Source organism: Jaculus jaculus, chromosome 9 (assembly GCF_020740685.1).
Source record: "Jaculus jaculus isolate mJacJac1 chromosome 9, mJacJac1.mat.Y.cur, whole genome shotgun sequence".
Lineage (NCBI taxonomy): Eukaryota > Metazoa > Chordata > Mammalia > Rodentia > Dipodidae > Jaculus > Jaculus jaculus.
The window spans coordinates 58,557,463-58,571,159 of record NC_059110.1 but is presented as its reverse complement, the minus strand read 5'-3'; the positions used below and the strand labels follow the sequence as shown (position 1 = coordinate 58,571,159).

The window sequence follows — 13,697 nt, the reverse complement described above, 5'->3', positions numbered from 1 at the left end:
ATGAGGTGTAGATGACCCATCTCCCAGAAGACAGCAAACTCTCCTTGATGTAAAACAGAACAGATTCTCCAAATTCTACAGCTAAAAGTGAGAACAGTTTGAATAAAAGGGGATAAGCCTAGTCATTGGAAACACATATTGTTGTATATATTTATTCTTCTTAGATAGAGAGCCGTGGAGGTACTCTCTGAAGCTTACTAGTTTCCTCTACTAGGAAATCTGGCTTGGTTCCCAGGACCAGAAAATGAGTTCACCCCCCCCCCCCCCCCCCCGCTCGCAGTGGTTGGGTTTCATGACCAGTCTGTGAGCAGTTGGTTACCTACATCAGCTGTGTGCCATTACTGCATAAGTATATGCTTCTTGCTGGGCTTGCTGATTTCGTAAATGGTAGGATCTCCTGATAAATGAATTTGTTTTCAACTTTTATTCTCCAGCCACTCTCATAGCACTTTACAGCACTCTGAGGGCTACCCAGGAGGGGACTGCATTCCCTCTCAGTTCCAGCATGATCACTGGATATCCTGTGGCTGCAGGCTATGGTCATTTCACCAATAGGGACTTACCTTTTAGGTCTTGCAGATAACCAAACAGGGATGGGAGGAGGGACCCAAACAGGAGCTCCATAAAAGGTAGAAAAAGCCTAAAAACCTAAAATCTAAAACCATGGGTGCTGGCTGGTAATTCCCAGGGCCAGTATTGGGTTATCCCTATTGTAGTAAGGCTCACATTACTGGTAGAAATCACTCAACCAAAAGCAGCTTGTAGGGAAAAAAAGGGTTTATTTTGGCTAACAGGCTCAAGAGGGAAGCCCAATGATGACAAGGAAAATGATGGCATGAGGAGAGGATAGACATCAACCCCTGGCCAACATCAGAAGGATAATAAGAAGAGGAGAGTATGCCAAACATTGTGATGGGAAAAGTGGCTATAACACCCATAAACCTGCCCCCCAGCAATACACTACCTCCAGGAATCTTTAATTTCCAAATGCCACCAGCTGGGGAACCTAGCATCCAGAACACTTAAGTTTGTGGGGGACACCTGAATCAAACCACCACATTTTGCCCCTGGCACCATAAACTGATAATAATGAATGGTGTAAAATACAATGCAGTCATCCAACTTTAAAAGTCCCCATAGTTTTTATCAATTCCAATGATGTTCATTTATCTCCATTGTACAATATCTTTTAAATGAGTCATATCAAAAAATCCCTCAAAACCCCTAATGGCACAGAATAAACATTCACACTGCAAAAGATGTTATTTGGCATAACAAAGTAGCATTCAACAAATACAACATTTAAACAGGACAAACATCAAACTCTGTAACTCCAAGAACAACAACTCTAGTCAGTGATAAATCTCCAAGTCCAATAATTGTAACCAGCAGCAAGTCTCTGGAATTCCAATTCCGCCCCTCCAGCTAGACTACTCACTGTCGTGAAAACTTCATCAGGGCTGTCATCTTTCCTTAGCAGACATCTCATGGTCCTGACATCTTCAATGGGTCTCCACTGCAATCCACAGTTCAGTCTCACTGTTCCATAAAGTCTCCATGCAGGCATCTAGCAAACCTGCTTCACACTACCCATGGCCATTTACAAAGCACAAGACCTTATTGCAAATTCAATGACCCCCTCTTTCCTGCATTTCTTATACTCCACAATACCATGTAGGCTGCCAATTTGTTAATTCAGGGGGAAATAAAGCAGCCTTTGAAGAACAGGACACTCCTTGAGCACACAGGCCCACTTCAAGAGTCTACATTCTTCCTGTTGCCACAGTGCAGTGCATTGAGTTGCCACTCAATGGTTGTAACCTCTCAAACAATTTGCAGGTGAATGGGCACCAATTTAGTCACAAAGATTTCAAATTTTCTGTCCATATCCTCTGCTCACACCAGTTCTTTTCTACACAAAGAAACCCTGTACAACTTCTTAGGACACAGGCATAAGAGCAAGCATTTCACACAAACTACCTCTACCCCTGTACAAGCAAAACTCTTTCTCATACTGGTAAGCCTCACTTCACAGTTGATAGTTCTTACTGCATTCAGTACTTTCATCTCTGACCAGATAGTCTATCAAGCTGTACTTACAGTACTTTAAGGTGTCTCTTAGGCTAAGGTTTCAAATCCTTCCATATTCCTCTTGAAAATCAGCTACAAAAGGCCAAAGCCACACATTCAGGTGTCTAGCAGCAATAGCACTCCAAGAAATCACCCAAACAAGAGCAGCTTGTGGGAAAAACGAGGGTTATTTTGGCTTACAACTCAAGGGGGAAGTTCCACAATGGCAGGAAAAATGATGGCATGAGAAGAGGATGGGCATTACCCTCTGGCCAGCATCAGATGGACAAAGGGAACAGAAGAGTGTACCAAATACTGGCATGAGGACACTAGGTATAACACCCATAAGTCCACCCTCAATGATATACCACCTCCAGGAAGCTTAAATTTCTAATTTCCATCAGCTGCAGAACCTAGCATCCAGAACACCTAAGTTTATGGGGGACACCTGAATCAAACTACCACCCTATCACAAATGAACTGATGGTCAGGAAGACACGAGTTCCCTAAAATAATACAGCTGTTTTTATGTGTAAATAAATACAATAGAAAATGAGTTCCTTGACTGGGTGTGGTAGTGCATGCCTTAAACCCAGCACTCAGGAGGCAAAGGTAGGAGGATGACCATGAATTTGAGGCCATTCTAAGACTACATAGTGAAATCCAGGTCAGCCTGGGCTAGAGGGAGACCCTACCTCAAATCAAAAAAGCAGAAAAAACAAACACCCAAACAAACAACAATTAAAAAAATTGAGTTCCCGGGCTGGAGAGATGGCTTAGCGGTTAAGCACTTGCCTGTGAAGCCTAAGGACCCCGGTTCGAGGAGTTCGTTTGCAGTGGCTGGAAGCCCTGGCGCGCCCATTCTCTCTCTCTCCCTCTATCTGTGTTTCTCTCTGTGTCTGTCACTGTCAAATAAATAAATTAATTAATTAAAAAAAATGAGTTCCTTAGAGTAGATCAGAATAGTGTTTTCACCATGTTCTGTACAGAGTATAATATACAGAAATATTTGATGAAATATTTTTGTGCAGAAAAAAAGCAAGATTTGTTCCTTAAAAAAATACTAGATCAGACAATTGTCAAAGGCCAAGTGCTCTTCAGAACAGGTATGAGCACTTGTTGGAATTTCTTACCTTTACAGGACCAGCAATGTTGCTGGTGATGTCAGAGTGGCACTTTTCACCAGCCTCAAAGTCTCTGGCATTGAGAATGTGTATAGACTAAAAGATGGTAATGAAAATGAGGTGAGTCAATAGACTGTGTTCCAAACTGGCAAGAAGGATATAGTTCAAATATATAAAGCTCCATAACTCACACAGAGCTTCTCATTAACTTAAATGTTAATGTGAAATTAAAACATGTATATTGATTCTTGTCTATATATGAATATTGCACAACTGAGCTTCCTATTAGCAGAATTCAATGGGCATTCTTCATATGAAGACATTCCAACAAAGTAGAAGGCTTGTTTTCACATTTTTGTCATACAAAGTCATTTGTTTTAATTAAAGATCTAGATCTCAGAAGCTATGATAATCTCTGCCTTTGAGTGCAATTATCTTGGGCAGCTCAGAGCACAATTAAAAGTTTCTTAATCTACTCTTTGAGAGCATTAAATATTTCATTTCAAATATATGACATTAGACTTTCTCATTTCATTGGTGAGAAACATAAAAACTATGGTCACTATATCTGTATATATATGGTTACTTGAGGTTTTTCTATTGTTCATAATTTAATTATAATTTTCTATTAGTGGGTTTCATAAGTATGCTTGTACATATGTATGTATGTATGTACATATGTCCTTGTGTGAAGGAAACTGCAAATTGCCAAGGAATTCTATTACAACTTGCTCACATGAAAGAAATTGTAATGATGATTATGATGAGGATGTCAGTGCTTCATCCTCTTTCCCAGACATAGATATAAAATAATTATAAGTTTATAGTTCATTCCTCACAGTAGGATGGAGAGAGTGTAATTCTTGTCCTGTGTGATAAGTTAGTATACTCATGCACAGAGTTACTAGTCACTTTCCTAAAGTTATAGACTGAGGAAGCAATGATGATAGTCCTGGGCTGTTCTAATTTCAACCCCTATTTTTTAAGTACTGTGCTTGCTGCCTGGGTTGAGCTACACAAACTGTTAGGCACATGAGAGCCCATGATAGCAGCTTTCATTTACAAGAAGAGTAGTATATACACAATTGGAGAGTACAATGCTGTGTTGACAAGGTGGGTAAGTAAAGGAAATATGGTGGCTTCCTACTTTGTGAACTTTTCATTTTATCTTCACCAGCAACATCATAGATTAATGATTTATCCTCCAATCCCACATATTGAGAGTCCTCGTAATGTTATGGTTTCCTTTATTCCTATCAAAATAACCCCTTCCCATTTCTTCTCTATGCAGTCTGTCATGATGGTTCTTATCTGATGCCTCTGTTCCATCAAGCAGCCTTACTTAACTTGTTTTCTGAAGTAACACATAGGCTCAGCATGTGTCCTGTGATCAACAAACGCCTTTGAAACATGCTAAACACTAAATAATAATAATAATAAAACCTCAGACCGAAACATCACTTGGTACCTTGAAGATACAGTATAAACATCAGAATCTGGGGTGGAGGGGTTTGCCTGCAAACCCAAAGGACCCTGGTTCACTTCCCCAGGACCCACATAAGCCAGGTGCACAGGGGGACGCATGCTTCTGGAGTTCATTCACAGTGGCTGAAGGCTCTGGCATGCCAATTCTCTCTCTCTAATAAATAAAACTTAAAAAATATATAAATAAAGAAAAAAGAATCAGAATCCCAAGAGAAATAAGATAGGACTTTACTACACAAAAAGATGCAACTTTATGAATACATTGAGAAGTGCAGGCAACATAGGCCTTAATGAGCCCACTGACACTAATATGCACTGGCCCAGATGAAAGCACCAAGATTTTTACCACCAAGGTGTAGCACAATAATACCTGGGAACTGTGAAACTTACTTCTGGCTAGTTAATTGACTTAAACATCTGTGCCTCAGTTCTTCATCTACAGATGGGAAACATGGATGAAAATTTCCATCATAGTTTTGAGGCTTAATTTTTAAATAATGTATAATTTCATCCAGAGTCTGAAGTATAATACAGGCTTAAAATTCTCTCCTTCATTTCAAGAGTATCACCACACAAGTCTGATGAATTGGCTTAAAGTTTATTGTGAGTCATCAGTCTCATCAGTTCAATTATTCTACCCTAATTTTCAGAATTCTTACTGTTTTTGGAAGACAGTTACATGAAACATTAAGTAGATATGTGTATTTTAACCAGCAACATTTTTCTTTGGATAATTTATTATAAAAATAATAAGTATGGTATGCCAAATTCAGTAAGCTATTTTATATAAGTGACCCATGTTTTCTCAAACACTAAGAATCCAACTTCTTTTCTTCAACAAAAAGAAAGCCAAAATTTAGATAGATGATCTCAAGACTACACAAGGTTATTTTAATTTTCTGAATTAAAAAGAAAAATTTTGCTGAATTTCATTAGCTCTACAATTGAGTTTTTAAATCATTAGGTGAACCTCATATTAATTGGTTATTTTTGCCTTGCTAATATTTACCTATAAATAACAAATTATTTATCAAGAAAGCCAATAATTTGAGTGAACATGAGTTTATAAAAATTCAGTATCACAGCAGCTAGTTACTTGAACCAAACTTGCACATGACTGGGCCCATCAACATTCCATCATGGAATGGGGGAGATGCTCTTAGGCTTCACCCCTTCCTGAGGCAGCATTGGCAATTAATGGTTGCTGATGGATTGGGAGACATTTTATTCAATGGTGAAACCACTGGTAAATTGTCCATGCTCCAGTAAATAATGCCCTTTAGGGTTCTTGCAAAAATGCAAGCAACCCTAATTAAACACATACATGTACAAATCATAAAACAACTTCTCAGTAGGAAAATAATCATAGGCCTTGAGAAAAGAACCAGCCTTATTGATATTTGATTAACTAATATGAAACAGGAACTCATGAGTCCCAGGCTGACTTTGAATTTATGATTCTTTTGCCTCTACCACCTGAGTCTAAGATCATAGAAATGCATCTCAACACCCAGTTTCTTTGGTGCCACAGTTCATTCCCAGGGCATCATGCATACTAGGCAAGCAGTCTTTCAATTCAGATAAATTTTCAGAACCTTTGTAAAAGTTTTATATAAAACTCTGCCTTTTACATGCCCAGGGGATTAAAAAATTTCTGTGAGATTTGCAACCTCCCCCAGCCTTTCTTGGATAATTTTGGTTACAAATTGAATCTGGTTCTGATGCTGAACCCAATGCCTATATTCGTTAATTTCTTTGTTGCCACCTCAGAGAATTTGTAATGGCAGTGCACATTTTACAATGTTTATAAGTCTGTTTGGCTATTACAATTGCAGTAAAGTGATAATTATATTCAGAAGGTTATGGTTCATGCTTTATGTAGAAAAGCTATTTTTAGAAGCAAATCTTCCCCCAATGAAATCTGTATAATACATTTCAGACCTAAATGCAATGAACAAATCAAAGACCAAAAATCCAGATATAAGTAAATAAAAGCAAATATATCTACCCAAATCTGCCTCACTTGCATAGTGTAATTTAAAAATATTATATTTGTATTATCTCCCTACAGGTATGAAGAACCTTATATGTAGAAATCAAGAACATTTATTTAACTTCTTTGGATTTTCTCAGCAAGAGAAGGAGTTGTGATACACATTTTTCTAAGGTAACTTCCAAATAACTCAGTCTGTCTATGTGGGCACTCCATGATATAATTTTACAGATTAAGAAAAAAAAGTGAGGTTCAGAAAGTCAAAAGAATAGACAAAAGGAAGACAACTAGTATTTTCATAAATGATATAATATTTAGGAATGTTGCTTCAGTCTCTACCAAAGGTGGGCTTCCTAAGATTAGCCCCCAGCCTTAGGAAGTTTTACTCCCCCAGACCCATGAAGTACAGGACCCCTCAGCTTCTCCCAGAACAGCAGCTTAGCACCTCTGCTGTGGTGGAACAGAACTCTGTGCATCTTCCTGTAAGCAGCCCACACAAAAAGACAGGAGGAAGATAATGGCTAAGTTACAATTGGCAAAAATCTTACTGCAAAGTTCTTTTAATGAAAAGAAGTGCCTGCACTGACAAAGAGAGGAGAAAAAATTCAGCAAAAGCCAAGGCAGTACTGCCATGGAGGTCAAGGGACAGCCACATGGAAATCAATTTAAATGGGGACATGAATATTTTTTCTGTCCTCTCTAGAGAGTAGATACTGGCCACAGAGAGGAAAGGCTTTTTAGTGGTGATGTGTTCTTTCTTCATCATGTAGCAGCATCACAATGAGAAAATTTCTCTTGGCTGATAGAGGTAGCCAAGCATTGATATTTCCTCATCTCCAAATAGAATTTTTCCCACCTCTCACATAGAGGTCACATATTTTCCATACTACTATTGGCATAACACCTGTGCTATCATGGGTGATGGTAACTGCCATTCTTTTTTAAACATCAACAGCCTATTGCAAATAGTTTTAATTTTTGAGGCATTTAATTATTTAAGATAATTAAATTAACATGATTATTTTACTTAAATTACCATTTAAGTAGTTTATAGAGGGAATAGTAAATCAAGATAATAAATGAACCTAACTAATTCCTCAATATGATTATGTTGATGGAAATTTGATGCTTTAGTTTAATAAATTGTACTTAGCAATTATTTGATAGCAAAAACAAAGTCAAGATATAGAATATAGTTAAATAAAAGAAAAAGACTAATAACCTTAAAGAAGTACAAAATAAGTCTTGATATGAAAATTTGAACCAAGGTAAGGCTCTATTAAAAGTTCTAGGAGCCACAGGACGCGCTTATTAAATTGACTACTCCAGTGTAGCCACAGATTATATAGAAAAATTAATCACCAGAAACAAGTCAGGATTGCTCCTGTCCTTCACAGCTGTCTTTAGTATCATGGCATGTATTAAACCAGGTGCAAACACAGTATATTACATATGAAAACATGTGTAAAACATGTGTTCAACATGTTACATATAAGTAATTTACAAAATATGAGTCATAAAATCATGACATTTTGAAAGTTGCATGTTGCAAAAGGTTATTTGTGTATATCTTTCACAACTATTGAATGCCTTTTAGATTGACCAACCTTTGTCATTTGACACTCAGCATGTATATTTATGCAAGCAACTTTGTGCTTTCAAAACAATTAAATGTGCGAAGCTCCATCTCTAACTCATGTTCACTCTATAAAGAGGAGCCTGTTTGCTACAGGCTTCTACTCCTATGTGGAAGAGAAACTTCTAATAATTAAGAGACCCTAGTTTTTCTCATCTAGGTCTTTCAAATATAGAATATAAATACTTTAGAATTAAAGTACTCTGCTTGTTACAGTTAGCACAAAAGTAGAATATTATTGGAATATTGTTAATGACTGGATAAAATCATGTTAGACTAATGAAAAGGAAATGGTAAGCCTCACTGTTGAGAAGGTGATCTCAGCAAAGGACATGTACAGTGGACTAAAGACAATCAGTACTGCATAGGAGACACAAAAATGTTTGGGAGTCAGGAAACAAGGAAGCAAGTGTGCATGCTAAAAAATTTATTAGATGTCCCTTCCATCATTGTTTGAAGGACAAACTAGAAGAAACAGGACACATGTTTCGTTTGGTGTCAGCTCTCTACTTTGTAGCTGACCTCTGAACAGTTGCCAGTCTAGATACCAAGCTATAGTTAGGTCTTAGGAAAGTACAGGACAGTAAATAAAAGAAAAATCTATTAGTCCTGGAAAAAATTTAAAGAACTGTAACAAACAGTAGTGAAGTAGTAAGCTTAGGACCTCCCTGGGGAGCACAGCCGACAACTCCCTCACAATACAGGGCTGTAGGAAGAGCACAGCTATCCAAGACACACAGGGCTTTTTTTTTTTTTTTTTTTTTTTTTTTTCAGGAAGATACAAGTCAACACCATGTGTAGTGCTGTAATTTAAAAATTCCAGGACTTCCCCAATCCAAGTACAAACAGGGGAGTGCTTATTGTTGTTATTTAGTAAATATCAGCTAAAAAACAATTGGATTAATAGTTTATTTATGGTATCAAAGCTATTTAAATAATACATATTACCTATCTAATTTGAAATGAACAGTTGTTTTCTCCTTTGTTCTTGTATTTTGTTGGCCTTTATAACATAATTCTTTTAGCATACTATAAATAATCTTATTTATATACTAGAGAAAGCTGTATTTGTCCTTAACAGGTCTATTCTAAGTGACATCAGAGATGCATGGCCATCAATTTCTAAGTCCCAATAAATCACAGCACAATAAAGCTACTTCTATGGAAATACTAAAACTTTAATTTTTCATTAAGACTTAAGGTATATATGAAGAAATTTAGGATCACTTTACAAAGAAAATGTACAACACTTTCTGTAGCAAAGTTTGGAGAGTCACAGAATTTTCCCATGAATATTTTCTAAAGCTTATTAAGATAAAGGGGAGATTAAAAAATATAATGGCTTATTGAAATACCTATCATTGCTTGTCCCCACCTGTTACCACAAGTATGAGTATGTAGATGTTTTACCTATTTGGAATTTGGTCTCCTAGAGTTTGGCTGTGGCTTGTTCTATGAGCTAAAAGGACTAAGGATTACTAGATTCTAAAAACTCATTAAGTGGACAAGGCAACAGATTGGAACACTTAACATTCCACATACACTTGTCAGGTTCCAGGTTCACATGATATTAAAATGAGTAAGCTGTAGTGACTGCTTATAACTGACTTTATTTAGAAACAGAGTCCCACTTACTTCTGTAAACATCTATAAAGTAAATTGTTTGATGTCGGAATGTGATAAAAAAAAAAAAAAAACTTCAAGGGAAACTATTTTCATCACAGTCGGAAGAGAATGAAAAAGGTCTTTGTCATTATCACATTCATGGGAATTTTTTAAATAAAAATATAGTTATTTTTCTAGTTTGTGTTGTCTCTGAAGTGTGGCTGTCTTGGTAGCAACTGAAATAATTATTAGCTCTGATTCATAGAGTTCTTGGTAATAGAACAAACATGCCCACATTCCCATTACTCAGGGCCCTGGTTAACAAATCTTTCACCATAAATCTATTACAGTGCTCTTCAGGGAGATCTCCAGCCTTATCAATTGCCTCCTCCTCTCTCTTTCAATTAAAAATTGGTTAAAACACTCAGTAGTACCAAAAGTGACTTGACAAAACCCTTATAGTGTCCAATACAGCCCGTGTCTCCAGAGAAAAAGTAAAACTCAATGGACATAAAATATGCACAAATAAATAACCATGGGAGCATTATAAACATCAGTAATATATCATAAAAATTCCTAAATATATAAAAGTAAAGAAGATTTGTCGTCTGGTTTCTATTATAATAATACACTAAAATATAATTCATAATTGTGCTCCAAGTCTGATGTTCAAACATGTGATTGTACTGAAACATATTACTAATTGTAACATTCTGACATAAAATGTCATAAGTATGTATATATTTATTGATGTGTATGGAAAACATATAAATAATTGCATTATTTTCCTTTTTTTGAAACAGGAAATAGGTAGATATATAGATATATAGTAGTAAAAAGTATTTGCAAACCAAGAACAGCTCATTAAGTAGTAAACTGAATCTTCCTTAGTAAAAAATGCATAAAGAGAAAGGCACACTTGACAACTTTGTAGCACATAACTTCTGCCACAGAAGAACTAATTCTGGGACCCTGCTATGTTACCTGAGGATGTACTGAGTCCTGGCTTATCAACTACTTCAGGACATTGATAATTCTTCTGCTTGTAATGGCTATAACTGATAGAAATTGGTAAATGGCATGGGATCAAGTCGTATCAACTGACATAAATAAATGTAATAGTGGGACTAAGCAAAAAGAAATATGGCATGTAGTGTCTAGAGCCAGAGATTGAAATGGCAGAGGAAAAGAAAATAATCTATGTATTCTTCATTAGAAAAGCCTTATTTCTAAAGTAGACTTTAGTCTTAATGAAAGTATTAGATGAGTGACAAAGTGGCTGAAGCAATAGGTTTTCAATTCTGCAAATCTATGAAGTCCAAAGGAAACTGTATCTGGTCAGTGAAAATGCCAAGATGCTTAGAGAAATTTGAGCCCTGATATAACTATTATTATACACCTAAAAATAAACAAATGTCTTTTATATGTCCTTCTATTTGTACTGTTGACACTACACTTTGTCCTAGGATATAGGCAGTACACTCACAATTCACTGATGGAGCAATTGCTCTCCCTGAGGTAAAGATGTAGTCCTGTGTGCTTAGGATTAAGAAGGTAGTATCTGAATAGCTCATAGTTCACTAAAACTGACTTTCATTTGGGGATTCTTCTTTGAAAAGTTTTTGTATGCATGTTTTCATGAAATCTATTAATTCCATTTAACATGACATTGCATTTATAGATAAATAATGATAATACAAATGAGATAGGAAGTAATTCATGTGCATTTGACTTTACTTGAATTTTGTCATTGAATCACAGTGTCCTTTTTACCTTAATCTCAACAATAATGCCACCAAGTGAGAAAGTACCTTGCTCACATACTAGCTTGAGATCACTCAAATAGAAAGAATGGAAAGAGGAACATCATTAGTCTTGACTCTGTATACAAATTGGGCAAATTAATTTTTTTATTAAGCATATAATTTGTATCGACACATCATGCTTTGGTACCATCATTTCCCTTATTCCTGCCCCCATTCCACTGAGGGCCCTCCTCGTGAAATTCCTGGTATTGACCATGGGGTTGTATGTTATGAGTTGTGAGAGCAGCAGTCAGTCATTGTGTGTGGTTTGGCCAGGGGTGGGGGGCGGTTAATGCCTCTCAATGTTCCCTCCCAAATTTTGGCTCTTAGAATCTTTCTAACCCCTCTTTCGCAAAATATCCTGAGCCATGGAGCATGTGTTTTATGTCTACTTAAGTGTTAAGCTCTAAGGAGCTTCTTGATTTCTGCTTTGATATCTGTTGAGTGTTCTCAGCATCTGTCTCCTTCACTCTGACATAGTTTGTCAGGTTTGCCCTGGAAGCAGCACTCTTCCTCATCTCACCAATAATTCTGTAGTTTCACGTGGGTCCTAGCTGATGTGTAAGGGTCCATTCATCTGCCAGGGAGTCAGATATCTTTTTATGTCTTGTTGATAGATTTTGGTTTTCCCTAGTTCTGTTTTGTTGTTTTTTAGTAGTTTTGCTTATTTTACTGTTTTGAGACAGGATCACATAAACTTAGGCTGGCTTTGAAATGGATGCATTAAATTACTCTCCCTCCTTCCTCTTCCAAAGAACTGAGATTAAAGACCTGTGCCATCATGTCTTTCTATTGATTAATATAACAATAATAATTTTAAAAAACACTAAGCTAGTTTTTTATGTAAACCAAAATTTCAGTTTCAATATTGTTTTGTAACAAAAGAGGGGAGGTAGTACAGTTAGGATCTCTATTGCTAGCCTTGAGTTTTCTTCCTTTCTTCTTAGGCCAAGAAGTTTATCTGTGGCAAATGACAAGATATAAATGAATTCCATCGCTTCAAAGGGAAAAGATATCTTAAAAATACAGCCTTGTATCATACCCAAAGGGGGAGAGTCACACTTTAACTATAATATACTTTTAAGTACATAAGGGAGGAGGAAATCACACTTTAAGTATAGTGCATTTAGAAGGTGATAACCATTTGGAAAATAGGTGAAGTGACAATTACCTGCTAAAGTCTCAGCCTTCCATAGAACATTTTAGTTGAAAAGGCTTAGAAATAAGACACCCATTGGAGAAGGGAAGCTACTTGCAGTTACATTTATATACACTCTTATTTTCTCTCTGTGTGAACAGAGGTTTTCTTTCAAAGTTGTCACTGTCACCATTAAATACTCACTCACTCATATATTCAACGCTTATTGGACACATACTTCATGACACAGAGGTAGGCATCAGGGTTGCCTAGGTAAATACACATTCTCTTCTGTGGAAGAAAATGAGGACATACCCTGGGAGTTTAGTATCTCAATAGTAGATGGTAGAGAAGAGAAGAACAGATGCACATTAACATAAAGATATGTACGCTTGCCCATATATAATCATGCTATCTTACCACTCTGCAGGAGAGAAATATCAGTCACACTGAAGACACTAACAGAATGTCTGGGTAGCTTCCGCCTCAATCACAGATGATTTCATGGATGACTTGAGTTTTGAAAAGTTTTGGGAAAAAAAATGACAGGATAAAAAGTATGGCACAAAGGGGAAGGAGAACAACACAGAGAAAAATCAACTCCTACCAAATCAGAGAGCCAGAGCCTCAGAGGCCCACAACACCGCAGCACTGAAGCAGACCAAAAATGAACCCAACATGGGTCAGGGAAATTTTGCAGAAGAGGGGGCGGAAAGAATGTCAGAGTCACATGTTGGGTCATGATATGCAGAGACATTTATCGTACCAATAACTGTGGACTAACACCACAATGCACGACCCATTCACATCAACAAGGAGGGTCCAATGGGAAGGGGTAGAT

General features: G+C 36.8%; 1 protein-coding gene across 4 annotated transcripts in view; it reads left to right on the top strand.

Annotated features, from left to right (window-relative positions):
• Lrrc4c (leucine rich repeat containing 4C) overlaps window positions 1-13,697 on the top strand; it is a 1,536,732-nt gene that overhangs the window by 1,267,244 nt on the left and 255,791 nt on the right. For 3 of the 4 annotated variants that reach the window (XM_045159290.1, XM_045159292.1, XM_045159291.1), the window contains exon 4: window positions 6,751-6,846. The exons of the other annotated variant lie outside the window; for it this stretch is intronic. The gene's annotated coding sequence lies outside the window, so the exon portion shown is untranslated. The remainder of the gene's footprint in view (window positions 1-6,750; window positions 6,847-13,697) is intronic. 4 annotated transcript variants of the gene reach the window in all.